This window comes from Sphaeramia orbicularis, chromosome 21 (assembly GCF_902148855.1).
Source record: "Sphaeramia orbicularis chromosome 21, fSphaOr1.1, whole genome shotgun sequence".
Taxonomy (NCBI): domain Eukaryota; kingdom Metazoa; phylum Chordata; class Actinopteri; order Kurtiformes; family Apogonidae; genus Sphaeramia; species Sphaeramia orbicularis.
In genome coordinates this window covers 37,805,683-37,825,616 of record NC_043977.1, presented here as the reverse complement: position 1 = coordinate 37,825,616, position 19,934 = coordinate 37,805,683, and positions in this window count along the sequence as shown.

Genomic DNA, 19,934 nt, shown 5'->3' with positions numbered 1-19,934 from the left:
AAACACGTTGATTCGACGCCGTACCCAGAAAAGTGCTGCGTTCAAATGTAACCAGATTAAATAGGATTATTCGGCAAATTGTTCAGTTCACTTCACTTGTGTTTGTTGTAATGTATAAGGACAGGTCTGCTGAGCAATAAAAACAGTTGAATTAAATAAATAGAAAATTAAGGTAATTAAAAAATAAAACATAAAACGATGGCTGATGTTATTTATTTATTTTTTTTACAACTTTATTTATCATTTTTAAAGTATATTTTACAATGACTCGAAATTACACAGGTTGTTTGATGGTTGATGTTTAAGGTAAATATGTAAAAAAAAAAAACAAAAAAAAAATTGAGATGATGGAAATGCTTGGTTTAAAGTTTAGATCAGAATTTATTTGATTAATTTAACGTAGTATTTTATATGTAGCATAATGTGTTTGACATTAAAAAAAAAAAAAGCAGAAATTGCATTTTTTTTTTCTTAAATGTTTGTGTATTATTTACCTTGTCTGTAATGTTAAAATTTCACATTATACATTTTTACATAAGTAGTGATATGACATTAGAAATTCAATCCAGACTAATTTATTGTTCTTATAGAAGCAAATGCAAGACACATTTACTAATAAAACTATAATTGCTAAATTAATTATAAAAAAAAAAAAAAAAAAAAATATATATATATATATATATATATATATATATATATATATATATATATATACACATATATACATATATACATACATATATATATATATATATATATATATATATATATATATATATATTAAAACAGAAAAAAAAATCAAGACATTAATCATATGATACAAAAATATATTATAATATATTACTATAATTCTATAGAATTGAACAAAATACACATATACATAATAACATGATAATTAATTACTGAATCTATCAAAAAGTTGAGGAATGGAGGCTCCTTTAATTTCCCAGTGATAGAACTTTTTAGTGTTATTTTATTTATTATTTATCTCTGATAAATCAATTATACTGGATAAATTTGCTAATTTAAATATTCCTTGCTTTTTCAAATTAAAACAAATGTGGCTCATTCAGTCATATTTTTGTAATAATAATGTTAATGTTACCAATTTAAAAAAACAAACAAAAAAAAAACGCAATTACACTACAATTTAATGTTATTACTCACAATAAATATTGAAATTATACCATGATGTAATCTGGTAAATTTATTCACATTTAATTTGTGTTATTGTAATATTATTTCTGTTTAAAATATAATTGTTGACTTAATTTTTTACTACTCTCTATTCATGTTTTCTGTTCATCTCATGCAGTTTAGAGTTTTTTTATTGTTTTATTTTTATTTGTTTCATCTTTAGTTTTGCTCACAGTCATGGGATTAAAATTCAGATTGTCCTCTCTGTCAACTATAATCTCATAAATAATTGCAAAATGCTTCCAAACAAACACATTTATTGATATATATATGCATTTGGTTGAAAGCTAAGTAAATAAACTGTGTTTTTGCACCTTGTATAAATGTAATCCATCTACATGTTTTGAGCTTCAGACTCTCCTTCCATAAAACATTTATCCATCATGGCAAAATAAAACATTCAGAGATGGATAAAGATAAAAACATATTTCTGCTTTTTCAACTCTTGAGTGGAGATGTTCTCGGTGTGTGGCGTCCTTCGATGTTTGAGTGGGCGAGAGTGCACTGGTCACTCGGAGGTCACCCCCACAGACTGAAAAAGAAGGAGAGACGTTATGTTCAACACAGCCACTGAGAAATGGAAGGGACATTGGAAATCGCACTTAAATGCACACAAATCAAGCTCACCTTGTATTTTTGTAGCATTGCACCGCAGCACCAGAGGGGCCGTGTGGAAAAGGTAATGCACTTTCACAGAGGCATTTCTGAGAATGCCCTTTTCCATCACAGCTTTAAGTCCACACTTCAATCGCTGCTGCTCCAGTTGTATTTCCACTGACACGGTAACCCCCCCCCCTACCCCCCCCCCCCCCCCCCCCCCCCACCGGTGCTTTTCCGTGTCTTAACCTCATACGAAGAAAAGTTCACACTTTATACCAATGACAGCCTCGGGCTCTTAACCTCATACAGACGACACAGAGCATTCAACAGGTGATACATGGACGCCTTTAATTCTGGCCTTGGGTTGTCGTTTTCCTCCTGGTGTAGTTGACATGGAGACGAAGTGTGTGAGGAACAATAACATTTAATAATCTGACGGGTGTTTTTTTGTTTTTTTTTTTCATCCACTTAAACTTCATATATCCAGCTTTCACTAGTTACAGTCAAATGTCAAGAAGAAAAAAAGAAGAAAAAAAAAAATTATATGAAATTTGCTCTGATGCTGCTCTCTTGAAGAAGACATTTTAACTTGAATGAAAGTTTCACCTGTATTTCCAAAGAAAAAATTATAATTTCTATCCTTTCTATTTGTAGTAAAGCACTAACACATGCAGAATTCTATAAAAAAAAGAACTTAAGCAAATAGATAATAATAATAATAATAATAATAATAATAATAATAATAATAATAATAATAATAATAATAATAATAATAATACAATTTATTTATAGACACATTTCTTGGTACTCAAGGACACCATACAGTAAAACAGTAAAACAGGACTGACTTTTAATATATGCACCCTCAAATATTGGGATTTATGGTAAAATTTCTCTTAAAATATGACAATTTTTTTTACGATGTATCTCATGAAAAATACAATCCTTAAAAGCAAAAAGCAGAATATTTATCATATATAGATATATACAGCACACATTTACTACAGCGGTAATAACTGTATAGAAGGGCAGATAAATACCTCTAGAATATTTTTTCATCCAGTTAAACTTCACATATCCAGCTTTCACTAGTTACAGTCAAATGTCAAGAAGAAAAAAGAAGAAAAAAAAAAAAAATATGAAATTTGCTCTTATGCTGCTCTCTTGAAGAAGACATTTTAACCTCAATGAAAGTTTCACCTGTATTTCCAAAGAAAAAATTATAATTTTTTATTATTTGTATCTGTAGTAAAGCTCAAACACATGCAAAAGTCTATAAAAAAAGAACTTAAGCAAATAGATAAAATTAATGATAATAATAATAATAATAATAATAATAATAATAATAATAATAATAATAATAATAATACATTTTATTTATAGGCACATTTCTTGGTACTCAAGGACACCACACAGTAAAACAGTAAAACAGGACTGACTTTTAATATATGCACCCTCAAATATTGGGATTTATGGTAAAACTTCTCTTAAAATATGACAATTTTTTTTATGATGTACCTAATGAAAAATACGATCCTTAAAAGCAAAAAGCAGAATATTTATCATATTTATACAGCACACATTTACTACAGCGGTAATAACTGTATAGAAGGGCAGATAAATACCTCTGGAATATTTTTTCATCCAGTTAAACTTCACATATCCAGCTTTCACTAGTTACAGTCAAATGTCAAGAAGAAAAAAGAAGAAAAAAGTAAATAAATATGAACTCACTCCTTTGCTGCTCTCTTGAAGAAGACATTTTAACCTCAGTGAAAGTTTCACCTGTATTTCCAAAGAAAAAATTATTTCTATTGTTTCTGTCTGTAGTAAAGCTCAAACACATGCAAAATTCTACAAATAAAGAACTTAAGCAAATACATAAAATTGACTTTTAATATATGCACCCTCAAAGATTGGGATTTATGGTAAAATTTCTCTTAAAATATGACAATTTTTTACGATGTATCTTATGAAAAACACAATCTTTAAAAGCAAAAAGCAGAATATTTATCATATTTATACAGCACACATTTACCACAGTGGTAATAACTGTATAGAAGGGCAGATAAATACTACTTGAATATTTTTTTTATTATTCACTGTCACTTTAAAGTCTATAAAACCAGAACCTCCCTCATAAAATACATGGATTCAAAAAGTTTGGGATATTTATCAAATGGAGCAGATCACATTCTCACTCAGGCTTCAGAAAACCACCTTTACTAAAATATAGGAACCTATTTTACCTTTATTGCTACAATAATAATATTTATTAGTAGTTACAGTCGAATATGAAGAAGAAAAAAGAAGAAAAAACATAAATAAATATGAAACTTGCTCTTATACTGCTCTCTTGAAGAAGACATTTTAACCTCAATGAAAGTTTCACCTGTATTTACAAAGAAATAAATATCATTTTTATCCTTTCTATCTGTAGTAAAGCTCTAACACACAGGTGTCAAACATGCGGCCCGGGGGCCAAATCCGGCCCGCCAAAGGGTCCAATCTGGCCCTTGAGATGAATTTGTGAAATGCAAAAATTACACAAAGATGTTTATAATAATTTTAGTTCAGGTTCCAAATTCAAACCAATTCAATCTCAAGTGGGTCATAATAACCTATAAATACACACAACTCCAATTTTTTCTCTTTGTTTTAGAGTAAATACATGAAAACATTAACATTTACAAAGTGCAATACTGCAAAAAAATATCCGAATAACCTGAACAAATATGAACAACCTGAAATGTCTTAAGAAAAGTAAGTGAAATTGTAATAATATTCCACCTGTTACTAAATGTTTTGTGTATTTGTAGATCCACTGCAATCTGTAAGTTATAATGTACATGTGGAAATGATAAACTGAAGCAGAATGTTGTTAAAATTACACATTTTTTTCAGTTTGTTCATATTATTCACATTTTTTGAGGATAGTTTGTAGATGCAAACATTTTCATCATGGAATTTTACTTTTCTCACTCAAAAACATACAGAAAAGTTTGGAGTTGACATTATTTATATATTATTATATTATAATTTTACTGGTTCGGCCCACTTCATATTAAATTTAGCAGAGTGTGGCCCCTGAACTAAAAGGAGTTTGACACCCCTGCTCTAACACATGAAAAATTCTAAGAAAAAAGAACTTAAGCAAATACATAAAATTAACTTTTAATATATGCACCCTCAAAGATTGGGATTTATGGTAAAATTTCTCTTAAAACACAACATGAGAATGTAATTTTTTTTTTTTTTTACGATGTATCTCATGAAAAATACAATCCTTAAAAGCAAAAAGCAGAATATTCATCATATTTATACAGCACACATTTAATACAGTGGTAATAACTGTATTAAACTACAGTGAAAAGGAGGTTTTTAAAATGAACATCCCACAAAACTTGACAGCAGCAACACTGGGATAGAAGGGCAGATAAATACCTTTTGGATATTTTTTTTTTTTTTATTCACTGTCACTTTAAAGTCTATAAAACCAGAACCTTCCTCATATAATACATGGATTCAAAAAGTTCGGGATATTTATCACATTCTCACTCAGGCTTCAGAAAACCACATTTACTAAAATATAGGAACCTATGTTATCATTATTGCTACAATAATAATATTATACTATATATTATTATACTAATAATATTATTAGTGATGTTGTATATCAAAATACTGTCATCCTGCTTCTGAGTAGAAATTATATCTATAAATTTATTTTTGGAGTGTATATTATCTATTTATTTGCTGTGATTGTTATTATTGTCTTTAATTTCCATCCTACATCACCTATAGAGGTTTGTAAAAATACACATACAGCTGAGAAAAAAGAAAATCAACTTATTGAACTGTATTTAAATGTATATATTGTATTCTACTGATAAAAGAAAATCTAATAAAAACTAAGTTAAAAAAAAAAAAAACAATTAAACTGCTACTATTTAATTACTTATATTTTTTATGCATTCTTATTCTTATTTTTTTTTTATATTCTATTGTATTTAATCCCTTTTTTTTTTTTTTGATTATCTTAAATCTTGTGCAACAGTAATCATTGGAAAGTGTATGAATAATTCAAATCACATTTTAATAAAAGTCAAAAAATGAAAACTAAAAAAAAACCTAAACAAGTGCACAAAAAACAGGTTTCAAAACTTATCTAAAATGCGGAATGCCTCCGAAACTAACATTCCCCGCATTAACAGGTTTGTTGTTTCGGCATTTTTCACTTTAAAACATCACTTTTATCACCGCAAATATGTCATAATTTGTGACATTTCGTATGAGCCATAAAGTGCGGACCCCCTGAGTCAGGGATTAGCGATGACAGGGTCAATTAGTCTGTCTGATAGGGCGATCGGACGTGTTGGCTTCGCTGGAAGTTTGCTGCGGCGCGCGGGTTTTCAGCCAGCGCTCGAACGTGGACGCAACATGAGTTTGTACGGTAGACGGCACACTCGCTCCACATTAGATCAGCTGAGGTCTAATGGCTGCTGTGGGATGTGACACAACTGTGGCGCTGTGTGGGCTGTGCAGACGAGCTGACCGAGCACTCACCTCTCTGCAAACACTTTATTTATTTATTTCTGGCTCTTGGATTAAAGCGCTTTTGTGGGCCTAACCTACATAACAGCTTGGTGCTGCGGTTGAGCTCGTCGACCAGGCTCCTTGATACAGATACGATGAAGGCTGAAAACAATGGACGTTCAATCAGTCCTATCGTCCCCCCATCATTACCCAAATATCACACAGCCCTTTGATTGAGCTGCATTGAGTTTAGCCACTGAAGCACGGTACGCTATACTCAATAACTTCGCGGCCTAATCAAAACCAAATTATTTCCATATCATAAGCCGGGCCTGCCACAGACAATTGGAGTCATGGTTTTCCTGGTGTGTTTGTGTTAAATGCTCCTCAGGTTTTATTATCTACTCTGGATCATGATTACACTTGAACCCTTTGCTTGGTTATTTGTGAAAACATGTATTTAATAAAGTCTTCACTTTTCCCATTTGTTCAATCTGATACGTGTCACATGTAATAAACACAATGTGTGTGAAAGCTCTGTGTGTATTTGTGTTTGTTTTATTCAGGCTAAAGCAGTGTTTTTCAACCTTGGGGTCACCTGGAATTCAGATGGGGTCACCGGAAATTTCTAGTAATTGATAAAAAAAAAAAAAAAAGGTAACACTTTATAATAAGTACACCAGGCATGTCCAAAGTCCGGCCCGGGGGCCAATCACGGCCCGCAGTCAGATTTTATACGGCCCACAGCTTGGGTTTTAGAATGTATTATTTATGGCCCGCTTGGACTGTTGATCCGAGTACATGAATCATAAAAGGTTCAAAATGCAGTTTCTCCGTTCACCTCATGGTGGCAGCACCACTATAACTCTATCTGGCTCTGTGACTTTGCCGTGAACCTTTTTCGCTAATTTCTAACCATGGCGCCTATAAATAAAAAAAGGAAAGTTGACAGTGAGGGCCGCCGCTTCCAGGAGAGATGGGAATTACAATTTTTTTTCACTGAAAATCGAGGCGATTGTGTTTGCCTAATTTGTCAAGAGACTGTTGCCTTGTTTAAGAAATTCAATGTAAAGAGACACTAGCAGATAAAACATGCTAACACATACGACAAGCTAGCAGGGAGTGAGCGTTCTGAAAAAATGAAGCAAATTCAAGCTGCTTTAAACTCACAACAGTGACTCTTCATGTGAACCTGGGAGTTCAATGAATTCGCCACCAGGGCAGGCTACCAAGTTGCCTGGTTAGTTGCCTATAACTGCTGGTGTTATGTACTTGTAGATGTGACACAAAATATTACTTTCTGAATGATTTTGTGAAAGACAAGAGTAAGAGTCATATGTTTTCATCTGAAATGTTAACAGACTTTGCATTACTGAGTAATATATGAGTAATGATTACTCATATAAGTCATGTTTAAAATGAATGTGGGGTTAAGATTTTTATCAACTTGGAAGTTTAAGATACTCTATACAGTTTGTTCTATGTTATGTGACTCCAGATGTGAAAGAAAGGCAGAATTTTTTTTTTTTTTTTTTTTAAATTTGTTCACATCTGAGTGGCTTAGATTTGGTTACACTGCCATTTAAAAAAATGATATTGTGACAATGAAAATAAAATTGTTGTAGAACAGCGCATTTATGTCATTTTTACTGTTTAAAAAATTTCCGAGGGGACCACTGGCCCCTGGAAATGTCCACATTACCAGATCTGGCCCTCCACCCCTGAAGTACACACTATGAAGCATTAGTTAAGCATTAACAAATACTGAATTCATCATTTATAAAGCCTATTTCTGACATGAATACTCATTAAATACGGTTTTTAAGCACAGTTATAATGGTTTTACTCATCATTAATAAGCTCATCTACAATATGCTTAATGGTTGTATTTTCATACTTTATAAATTATGGATTCAGTGTTTAAAAATTTAGTATTGCATCACTTACAAACCAGTTCTGATGTGCATTTATGCTTGAAAATTCACTATTCAGACATGTACTAATGCTTAGTGAATATTTTAGTGTGTATTTTATACTAACTCACACATTTATTTTCCAATAGATGTCCTATAAACAGTTATTAATACAGGAATTCATTATTTCAGGTAGTTATAAAGCACTTACTACTCATTAATTAAATATACAGTATGAGCTCATCTAAAATGTGCACTATTTATGCCATATAAAGCATTTACAAATGAGATTTAAAGGTTGGCAATGCCTAAAGACTCACAAAAGTCTCAGTTATTCTAACAAAGAAAAGATTCAGATTCAGATTCAAGTTTATTTGTCATTTCAGCATATAAAAATACACAGAAACGAAATATTGTACTCAGGTCCCCGACTGTCAGCAGCATTTAGTAAAAATAGAATAAGTTACTGATAAAATAATAAAATACTGATATAAAAAAAAATAGCAATAACAATAACACCCACTTTAAAAATTACTTATAAATAACTAAAAAGAAAGTATTATTTATAAAGTGTACAGCAGCAAAGTGCCAATTTAAAAGTGCATTCTGGGCTCAAAGTTCAGCAGGAGTTCATCATTCTCACTCAGACACAGGATTATCAAACAAACTGCATGACTGAATGATGAATGATTATGATTATGAATGATTAGTAAAATATTTATAACGGTGCTTATAAACCATATACTAATGAGTATTCATGTCAGAAATATGCTTTAAAAATGATGAATTCAGTATTTATTAATGCTTAACTAATGCTTCATAGTGTGTACTTATTATAAAGTGTTACCAAAAAATTACTAATAAAAAATATATAATGAGTTGAGAGAGACAATCCCAGTATATACAAAAGACAAACTGTGAAGCTGAAACTGAAGCACTGTGGTTTTGTTTATCTGTCAAATGTTCATTGTGGTCAGTTTCAGATGCTGCAGCTCTTTCATAATTCATAGTTTGAGTTCTTGTTTGTTCAGTATTAATTGTCAGCCTTGTAAATCCAAGCTGGACTGACTGTACATAAAAATAAAATTCTCACTTTGTGCAGTAATCTACACCTGACTTTTCTTCCTCCGTCCATAATAATATACATTATATAGACTAAATGTCATCTAAAATTAATGTTTATTCGCAACATAGTATAGCAAACTATTATATGATCAAAAACTAATTAATTTTAGCAATAAATGTCTCTGTTTTGAATGTCTGGGGTCATGTTAAAATAGGGTCACGAGTCAAAAAGGTTGGAAACCACTGAGTTAAAGCCAATGCATGTGATACTTTTCCTTTACATTTACAAACTGTGTGCACAAGTGACAACAGCCATTTGGAATGTGTGAAGGTTGTTTTTAGGCTTAAAGTGTTGCTTTAACCTCAAACAATGATATTTTGGGGTCGACACTGACACAAAGTTTCATGTACATATGTCTGAGTTATTTCTGTCCATTTGTTAAACCGCAGATGATTAAACTTATGTTTTTTCTCTATTATTAAGAAATATTTGATTACATCATGTCTCCCTTTTTATATATAAATGTGATTTATGCATAGATTTTCATTTGTGTATTAATTATTCTTGTGTCATCATTTTTTGTGTTCAGACCAAACTAAAAAAATTAAAAATTACACCTTTAATTATGAGCTGTCATGGCTTCCTCTGTGTAGAATCTAAAGCTAAATGTCATAATTATTTAATCCTTTTTTTCCTAAATCTACTGTGATGTTTGATTTGCTTACATACAATAAATATGCCTTTATTTCTTTAATTGCTGCTGTCTTTCTTTCTTTCTTTTTTATATATACATATATTTTTAATATGGCTCTTTCGTAGGTTTCAAGTTTTATATGGAGGTGAATAAATCTAAAATCTTACTTATTAATTACATTGAATAGTAATGACAAAAAAACATCAAAGAATGATTTTCATGATGTGTTAAACAACTGTTAGTCTTCATAAATAGTCTTATTTGTGCGTACACTCATGGCAAAAGTTTTAGGAATGACACAAGTTTTGCGGTATTTTCTTTTAAAAAATTAAAAAAATGAAAAACCCATGTATGTCTGAGGTATGTAGAACAACTGGAAACATTATACATGTTAGAAAAAACTTTAAGAACAAATGAATCACATTTATTTGTGTCATTCCCCAAACTTTTATCCACAACTACAGTATGTTTGTGTCACTGTCGTATTTATTTACGGCTTATTTTCACAGTCATGTTTCCTATGAACTCAAGGAGAAATCACTATTATGGAAAACAATACATTTAAACTTAACTTTATTCCAGTAACTTATATTCAACCGCACGATGCTACATCTACTCAACTTTATGAAGTACAAATAAATATGAATATATGAAATATGGTGGACTTTTACAAAATTTTACCTCAAGACATGTACATGAGTTTGACTTTAACCCTTAGAGACCTACAACTATTCTTATGTTGACTTCCAAATGAATTTTTCTCTACATTTAACCTTTCCCAAGTGATTTATCACTAATTTTCACCATATTATCCTCTGATTTTCCATTTTCAGTGAAAATCGTGTATTTTCCTATATTTTATTCTTATATTCATGTAGATGTTCATAGAAACTCAGAGTAAATTTAAAAATTATTCAATCAGAAACAGAAAAAAGTGACTTTTCCAGCAAAAATATCATTAATTGAACATAAAAACAAGCGACTACACCGAAACTCCATGGGTTTTATTGGTAAGTTAATGTTGCAGGAGATGATTGTGTTTCTGTGTTCGCTATGGTGCCTCTGAACGTCCAAAAAAGACACATGTGATGCCACTGAAAAGCTGAGAAACAGCATTTTATCTGAATTATTTACATGCATTGTTAGGATCACTGGTTCAAAGGTTATTAACACATCGTCGACTGAAAACATCTACTGATTTAAACTGTTTAATACCTGTTGATCCATTAATCCCATCAATCCATGTAAATAATTGGTGTAAAATACAGTTTGTCGTCTTTTCGTGGTCATCAGATATGACTCATTTGGATGTTCAAAGGCTCTGTAGTTACTGTGGAAACACCGTCATCTTCTACAACATTGATTCAACAGTAAAACCCATGGAGTTGGATCAATGACAGTGGATGGACACACTTGGTTTATGTTCAGTTAATGATATATTTTACTGAAAAAAGTCAGTTTTTCTTTAGTTTTCTCTGTTTATGATATAATAACCGTCAAGTTTAATCTGTACTTTTATGAACATCTACATGATCAGTGAATCAAATATAGGAAAATACATGATTTTCGTTGAAAAAAAGCAAAAATACAGACAATAATATTATAGTAAATGATGTTAAATCAGTTAAGAAAGGTTAAATAAAGAGAAAAAAATCACTTGTGACATGCCATAAAAGTAGCTCTGGGATAAGAAAACACTTTAGGTCTTAGAGTACAGGTGTCAAACATGCGGCCCGGGGGCTAAACCTGGCCCGCCAAAGGTTCCAATCTGGTCCACAGGATGAATTTACAAAGTGCAAGTTAGGGCATCAAACTCCAAAATAATATCATTATAACCTATAAATAATGACAACACTAATTTTTTCTCTTTGATTTAGTGCAACAAACATTAAATTATGAAAGTGTTTACATTAACAATATCCTTTAACAATAAAATGTGAATAACCTGAACAAATATGAACGACCTGAGATGACTAAAGAAAATAAGGTGGAATTTTAACAATATTCTGCCTGTACTAAATGTTTTGTGCCTTTGTTGGTTCAGATCTGTAATGCATATGTAGAAATGATAAATTGAGGCATAATATTGATAAAATTGTACTTATATTTCTTAACAAATTCCTTTTTTTTTTTTTTTTTAGGTTATTCACATCCTTTTTGTTTGGATAGTTTGTATACGTAAATATTAGCATAAGTCAGGGGTGTCAAACTCATTTTGGTTTAGGGGCCATATTTAGCCCAATTTGATCTCAAGTGGGCCAGACCAGTAAAATATTGACTTAATAACCTATAAATAATGACAAATCCAAGTTTTTCTTTTTGTTTTAGTACAAAAAAAACCCCCTAATTAAATCATGAAAATATTTACATTTTACAAAAAAAGATGTGAATATCCTGAAAAAAACACAAATTTCATTTGAAAAATTAGTGCAATTTTAATAATATTATGCCTCAACTTATTATTTATACATGTACATTACACACAGTGTTACATAAACATTTGGTAACAGGAAGAATATTGTTAAAATTTTGGATTTTGGAACTAAAAATTGAACAATTTCTACAATATTCCATCTCTTATTAACACAACTACAGATCACAGTGGATCTGTAAATGCACAAAACATTTAGTAACAGGCAGAATATTGTTAAAATTGCACATTTCAGGTTGTTCATCTTTGTTTTTATTTATGTATTTATTTGCATTTTATTGTGAAAGAATAGTTTTGTAGTTGTAAATATTTTCACAGTGTAATGTTATTTTTTCACTTAAATTTTTTCCACATAATTTTTCACAAAGAAAATTTGTAGTTGTCATTATTTATGAGTTATTGTGTTGTTATTTTTACTGTAGATCACATTGGTCTGTTTGTGGAACCTGAACCAAAATGATTTTGACAACCTCAAATGTTCAGGTTAATTTTTGCACTTTCATCCCAAGGGCCAGAAAGGAACCTCTGGCGGGCCAGATTTGGTCCCCGGGCCGCATGTTTGACACCTGTGGCATAAGTGAATGTTATTTTTTGCACTAAAACAATTTGGAGTTGTCATTATCTATTGGTTATCATGTTATTATTTTACTGGTCCGGCCCACTTCAGATTAAAAATTAGGCTGAATGTGGCCTGTGAACAAAATGAGTTTGACACTTAGAGTCTTAGAGGGTTAGCCAGCGGAGTTTTAAGACAAAAGATCTTGAATAAGTTGCTTTACAAACAGTATATTTTGTTGAAGCTGAAAGCAAACAGCTCTTGGACAAATCGCAGCATTAAATGAGAGAACAGCAGTGCGTCGTGAGCACACATCCTGGCCTGGTTTAGTTATTGGTTTGCAATCCCTGCTCGACAACATGCAGGGGTGAAAGGTTCCCGGTCTGTGTCAGAGGCGGGGCTTTGGCCTCCGAGGTATTACGCCTCTAATACTCTCTGGAGAGATGAAGACCACGAGGGGAACGGGGTTTTCAGACAGACGCACAGCCTCTGTCCTGCTGCCGCTTCACACATTCCCGCCTCATGGGGGAAGAGCTGGTGCGGAAAGAAAATAGTCCCTGGTGGTGAACGTGTAACGTGGTACAGGCCTGTTGTGTGTTGTGATTGACAGCGCTGATCTGAAATGTTCTGCCCTGTGGATGGCAGCAGCGTCCCAGGCAAAGGGCGAAAAGCAGGGCAGACACAGATTACTGTGTTTAGGACCGGGTTTGTGTTCACGGTGGATCAGGGTGTGGAGAAGTAGTTTTAGGAGATCAGGAAGGGACAGGAAAAGTCATGTTTAAATGTGTTCGAACACGCACAAAACATGAAGAGCGATAAAATAAATAAGATAAAAAAAATAAGCATTTGATAGATAAACAAACTGTATGAACCCATGAAGACCCAGTGCTGCGTTTGTGGCAGTTCGCAAATGATTTTTCTCTCTATTTTTACAACATTTTGCAGAATAACACTGGTCGACTCAGCCATGATCAGAGTCCCGTTAGAACGTATCGTTGAAGGAAAGATTGTCAAAGCAGGTTTCTCAAAAAATAAATTTAAAAAAAATCCTGAACGTTCCTCTGATTGTAGTTGTATTTTCCATTAAAAGTGTACGATTAAGGAAAAACTACACATAAAGCTGCAATTTTGTTTACAATTCTGACAGTTTTAAATAATTTTACAAGGAAGAATTTGCAGAAGTGCAAGAAGAAATAACGTCTTTTTACTCAAACTCAGTTAAACAGCTGACACAAAATCATAAAACATTAAAATGCACTGGAAATTGATAAATACCAATTACACTGAACATCAAACATCTGCTACTTGGTATTGTCACAACAAGAAACTAGAACATGAATTTGGTGACACATTGCTCAACATTTTGCAAAGCTGACAATGTATGATTTGATGGTAAACTGCAATTAAATATTTGGTAAAATTGCCAGCATTGATTAAAATGAACATGTTTACAGCTTTACAAGTTCCTTAAAAGAGCCAAAGAAAAATTTCACCTTCAAAATATGTGGGTTACATAGATTTTTTTAGAAATAAAAAATAAGATCACATTGAAATTAGTGGTATAAGCATGTTACTAAAAAGGGAGACTTGGAAAAGTAAAGAAAAAATTAATTGTTCCTTTAATGACAGAAACAGAAAAGGTCAAGTCCTCAAGAAGAAAATATGTCGGAACTGTTTGAACCCGTAAAGCCCCAAACAACCACCATCGACTAAAACCATCTACTGATCTAAACTGTTTAACATCTGCTGATCCATTAATCCTATCAATAAATGTAAATAATTAGTGTAAAATACAGTTGGTCGTCTTTTCATGCTCATCAGATATGACCCATTTGGACGTTCAGAGGCTCCGTAGTTACCGTGGAAATGCTGTCATCTTCTACAACATTGATTCACCAGTAAAACCCATGGAGTTGGATCAATGACAGTGGATGGAAACACTGGGATTATGTTCAGTTAATGAGAGATTTTACTGAAAAAGTCACTTCTTTCTTCAGTTTTCACTGTTTTGATATAATAACCACTGAATTTACTTGGGGCTATTATTTACATCTACATGATCAGTGAATTAAAAATAGGAAAATACATGATTTTAACTGAAAAAACATAATGTGCTGTGCACTTTTAATACCAGGCCAAATATAGCGATTATGTCGTTGAAAAGACACGTCACCATTTGACCTTGAAAAAGCCTGAGTGAGAATGTGATCTGCTCCATTTGATTTTGTGTCAACTGTTTAACTGAGTTTTGCGCAAAAAGATGTTGTTTCTTCTTGCACTTTTGCAAATTATTCCATGTAAAATTATTCAAAACTGTCAGAATCATAAACAAAATTGCAGCTATATGTGTAGTTTTTCCTTAATCGTACACTTTTAATGGAAAATACAACTACAATCAGAGGAACATTCAGGATTTTTTTTTATTTCTTTTTTGAGAAACCTGCTTTGACAATCTTTCCTTCAACGATACGTTCTAACGGGACTCTGATCATGGCTGAGTCGACCAGTGTTATCCTGTACACTGTTGTAGTGAAGGGGCTGACAGCATGCACGAGAGATAATTAAAGAACAGATCAACAAAACGTGATGGCTTCTGACTCGTGACAACCTTCATCTCAACAGGTTTTCCAAATCTGCCATGTGCGGAAGTTTGGAGAAAAAACGACTTCGGCGTCGGTGACACGGTCCCGTCGCATCCAGCAAATCCTGCGCCGCGGCGGCCATGTTGAACTCTGGATGAACTCGCCTGTTTCTGTGGGAGCTGAACAGATCGGGCTCCGTGATTGGCCGAGGCCGGCGCTCCATATTTGGAGATTACAGCAGTCAGGTTTGGGCTGACCCACTCAGAGACGGCTGCCATCGCTGCCCCCCACGTGTGAGAAGGACCTAATCGCTCCGCAGGCTTTTTAATTATCTCATAATATGTGATGTGTCTGTGCGACGAGGTCTGCGAGATGAAAGGCCGAGGGGGGGGGGGGGGGTTGGGCTTCCAGTGGACATGTTGTTCTTTACTGTAAAACTATGTGAGATGATGTGAGTTGAGTCACGTGTGTGTGTGTTTGTGTGTGTGTTTCTATTTAATCAACGCCAAACTGAATACCTTCAAACTGTGTCACACGTTGTCTCTGCAACGAAACATTTCAACTGAACTCAGGTCAAAATAATACACGAGGCATTACAATAAGAATATTGTACCTCGTGAATATTCATATAAACTTTTTATCCGTTCAAAAAAAACAAAAAAGATACTTTATTATATCAGAAGAATACAACCCAAGCTGTTTGATATGTCTGAATAAAATAATAATTCAGAATTAATATGTCTCATTTGCATTTTTATTGTACACAGTTTGTATTGTTGGAACACTGAGCTTATGATCCACTGGAAATAATTTATATATATTCAGAAATAATTATTACTTATTATATTTTTAACCAATTCATACGGTTTCTTGGGAAACATTTAAACATGGATTTGAATATATCAAAATATTTAAAAGAACTGAGAATTTATTTATATATAAATATATATTATATTTCTATACATATAAAATACAGAAATATACTGTACACTAATATAATTTAAATTTTAATTATTATATATACATATATTACAGATCAAGACTTGATGATTTAAATTATATCATATTATACTATATTATATTATATCTGTTATATTATATTAAATTATATTACATTATATTATATATGAATTAATTTTATTATATTGCTGTCCTAAAGGGAAAGTTATAGTCAGTATGTATTTATATGATGAATAGATAAAATATATTACCATAAAATTATAATATATGAAATATAAATCTAAAATAAAATATTATATAAAATTAGATATTTTCATATTAATATTTTGATAATAATATTGACATGCAAAAAACACTTTTTTTACTACACGTCTTCATTTGCTAATATTAATACAATACAATATATAAAAAATAAAATATAATATAAGTTGAAAATGTATTGCATTGAGTAATATTATATTTGATTGGGGTAATTTGATAAATAACATTTTCTAATCACATATTGTAGATTATATTTATTCTCTACATATTTACATAATATTTTGCATGTCTTCTTTTTCTTATTATTATTGTTATTATTATGACGTATGTATTATATTGAGATAATAAAGTCATTTTAATATATTTCGTACATAAAATTTAAAAAACTTGATATACATCCATAATAAATTCCTAATATTAAAAATCCAGTGGTTTCGTCTGCGGTTCGCATTTTGGCGGTTTGCGGTTCGCAGCTCATGGGAGTTGTTTCAGGTCAGCGTAAACTCTGATTCACCCCGTTGGTTCATTTTGGATTAAAACCCTAAACAACTTACCCTAAAAACCTCCTGACCTGTTGACCACTGAACACACTCGTCAGGGTTCATGGCGAGTTGATGTTGATGCCGATGCAGATTCGGCGGCGGCGGTGATGGCGATGCTGAGGAGGCGGGGCGGCAGAAGCCCCTCCCTCCTCCTGCCACACTAACCTCTCCCTGAACTCGTCATGTGTCTGTCCCACGGGCCTTTTCCTCACCCCCAAACTGTCACATACTCTCTGATCGTTTGTCCCACCAAGCCTCCTCCCCCTGCAGTCGTCCAACGTCCACACAGCAGTGTTCGGCTTTCTGCAAATGGACACGGCGGTCCCTCCTGGTCCGTCCTGGTTCATCCTGGTCCACCTCGTCCCTCTCTCCTCAATGATTCCTCATTGCACTGAGATGAAAAACATAAGCAAATGCTATTTTTTAACTTCCTGACTGCAAGTAATGAGCCAAAAATGTCATCATAGTAGTTTAATAGGTGTCAATAATTATCACTAAAATCATTAGTTTTGGTCTTGAATTAACGCTGAAGAAACCAGATGGTTATTTTATTTATTTCCAGCTCTTATTTATGGTGAAAACACACACTGCATAGTGATAAAAAAAAATATTATAATTATAAATAATGTTGTCAACATAAAAATTTCATGAAATAAATTAAGTACAGCAGCAGCTCTATTCTTATGTTACTTTGTTAAATTGTATTTTTTTTTAAATAATATTTTCTTATCTTATTTTTTGGTTTTTGTAATTTTATATTTACTCTGTTCTTATTTCTGTAGCACTGGTGTTAGTAAATGTAGTTGCATTGACCGACACACAATGACAAGTGTTGTGGAGGACAGTCTAAAGTATTTACAATGCTAAAAAAATAAAAAATAAAAAAAGGTTGTTATGATAATGATAATTTTAAGGATAAGATTAAAAATAAAACATTAGTGTATTTTGTATAATATATATTATATAATTGTAATTAACTAATTAATTTCTTTCTTTTTTTTTTTTTTTGGTACTTTCCAAAATTAGTTAAACAAAGTAAACAGACACTCATACAATAATCTGGTTTTAAAGACAATAATTTAATGTGTCTAAAAAAAAATAAAAGGAGAAAGACAACGAAGAAAGTTAAACTCCACTAAAAACAGACCAGTATATGGTATAATAGCCAAGGAAAACACACAAAACTCCAATTAAAAGACAAGTAAAACTGAAAGAAATAATTGTAAAAATTAAAGGAATTTAAATAGATTCTTAAATGCTCAATTTTACATTTTTTCCCCACATTTTCTTACATTTTCATATGTTTTATCCTTTATTCTCAGTCTGATGTTGTATTTAAATAAAGTGTCAGATAAGTTGTTACTATTCATTCAATGTCAGCCTGAAGTTTCATCAAGTTAAATTTAAATCCTATAAGTAATAATTTAAAATTTTACAGATCAAACATAAGCTAAGTCAACTAAAGCTGAAAATATATATGACATTATTATTTCTTAAATGCACTAAACAGTTGTAGCAATGAACAGTGCAGATATTTCATTACTCAAGTTTGACTTTTTTACAGAATAAAATAGTCTTTCCTCCGTGTCTGTTTTACTGCTATATTTTGCATGTTTATGTAAATAAATTCAGAAAACGCTGTTGTAACTGTTTTCAGTCTGTAGTTTCACCCGTTTACAGTGAACTTCAGCTGAGTTTTCCTCCGACTCCGGCTGAACTCTGCAGGACGGCTGCACTGCGAGGCTCCAACCAGAGTCAGTGGTGGCGCAATAACCCCACGATGAAACCGGCCGAGCCCTTGATTGGGTCTTTTAGGTCTGTTTCTCTTAAGCAGGGTTTAGCACGAGGCAACAGCTGGCATAAGTTTATGGATGGAAGCCGTTGGTGAGAAGGGAGAGGGGGAGGTGGGACATGGGAGGACGAGGAGGAGGTGGGGGTGGGGTTACAAGCAGTTTTCCCCTCTTTTTTTTTTTTTTTTTTTCCCCAGATAATCCTAACACCCTGACCCTTGAATGATGCCTCTAGGCACAGTTGTGGCCGACGGCGGGGATTGAGCACAAGAAATTACAGCAGTGGAGCGGGATAAAGCCTCCTAAAGCTTCCACAACTGGTCAGCACTGCTGCACCAAGCCACGCTTTGATGGCGGCACAAGTGTTGGGCCTTGAAAACCCGGTCATTTCCTGCTTGTCATGACAACTTCTAGTTTGTCAATAGATTTATACTGGTTTTTCATGACAGTCGCTGACAGACTGTGTAAATGTGTGGATGCTGCTGCTTGTATTTGAACCCTTTTATGCATGAATTATGAGAACCTTAACCAAAAGTGTTTTTATTCCTCTTTAGGCATGAAAAAAATAATTGATTTTTCAGTTGTTTTTTTTTTATGAACCTATTTTTCATGGAGTTACAAAAACGTCCACTCAGTTGGACACCGTTTGTTTAATTTTGTTAATTTTTGTTTAATGTTTTAAATTAAAGCATTTTTAACCTCCTGAGATCCTGCAATACATTTTTGTCCTCTGTAGGGGACAAAAGTTTGACAGTTTTATTTAAAAAATGCTGTCCATTGTAAAGGACATCCCATTAAAAAAATAA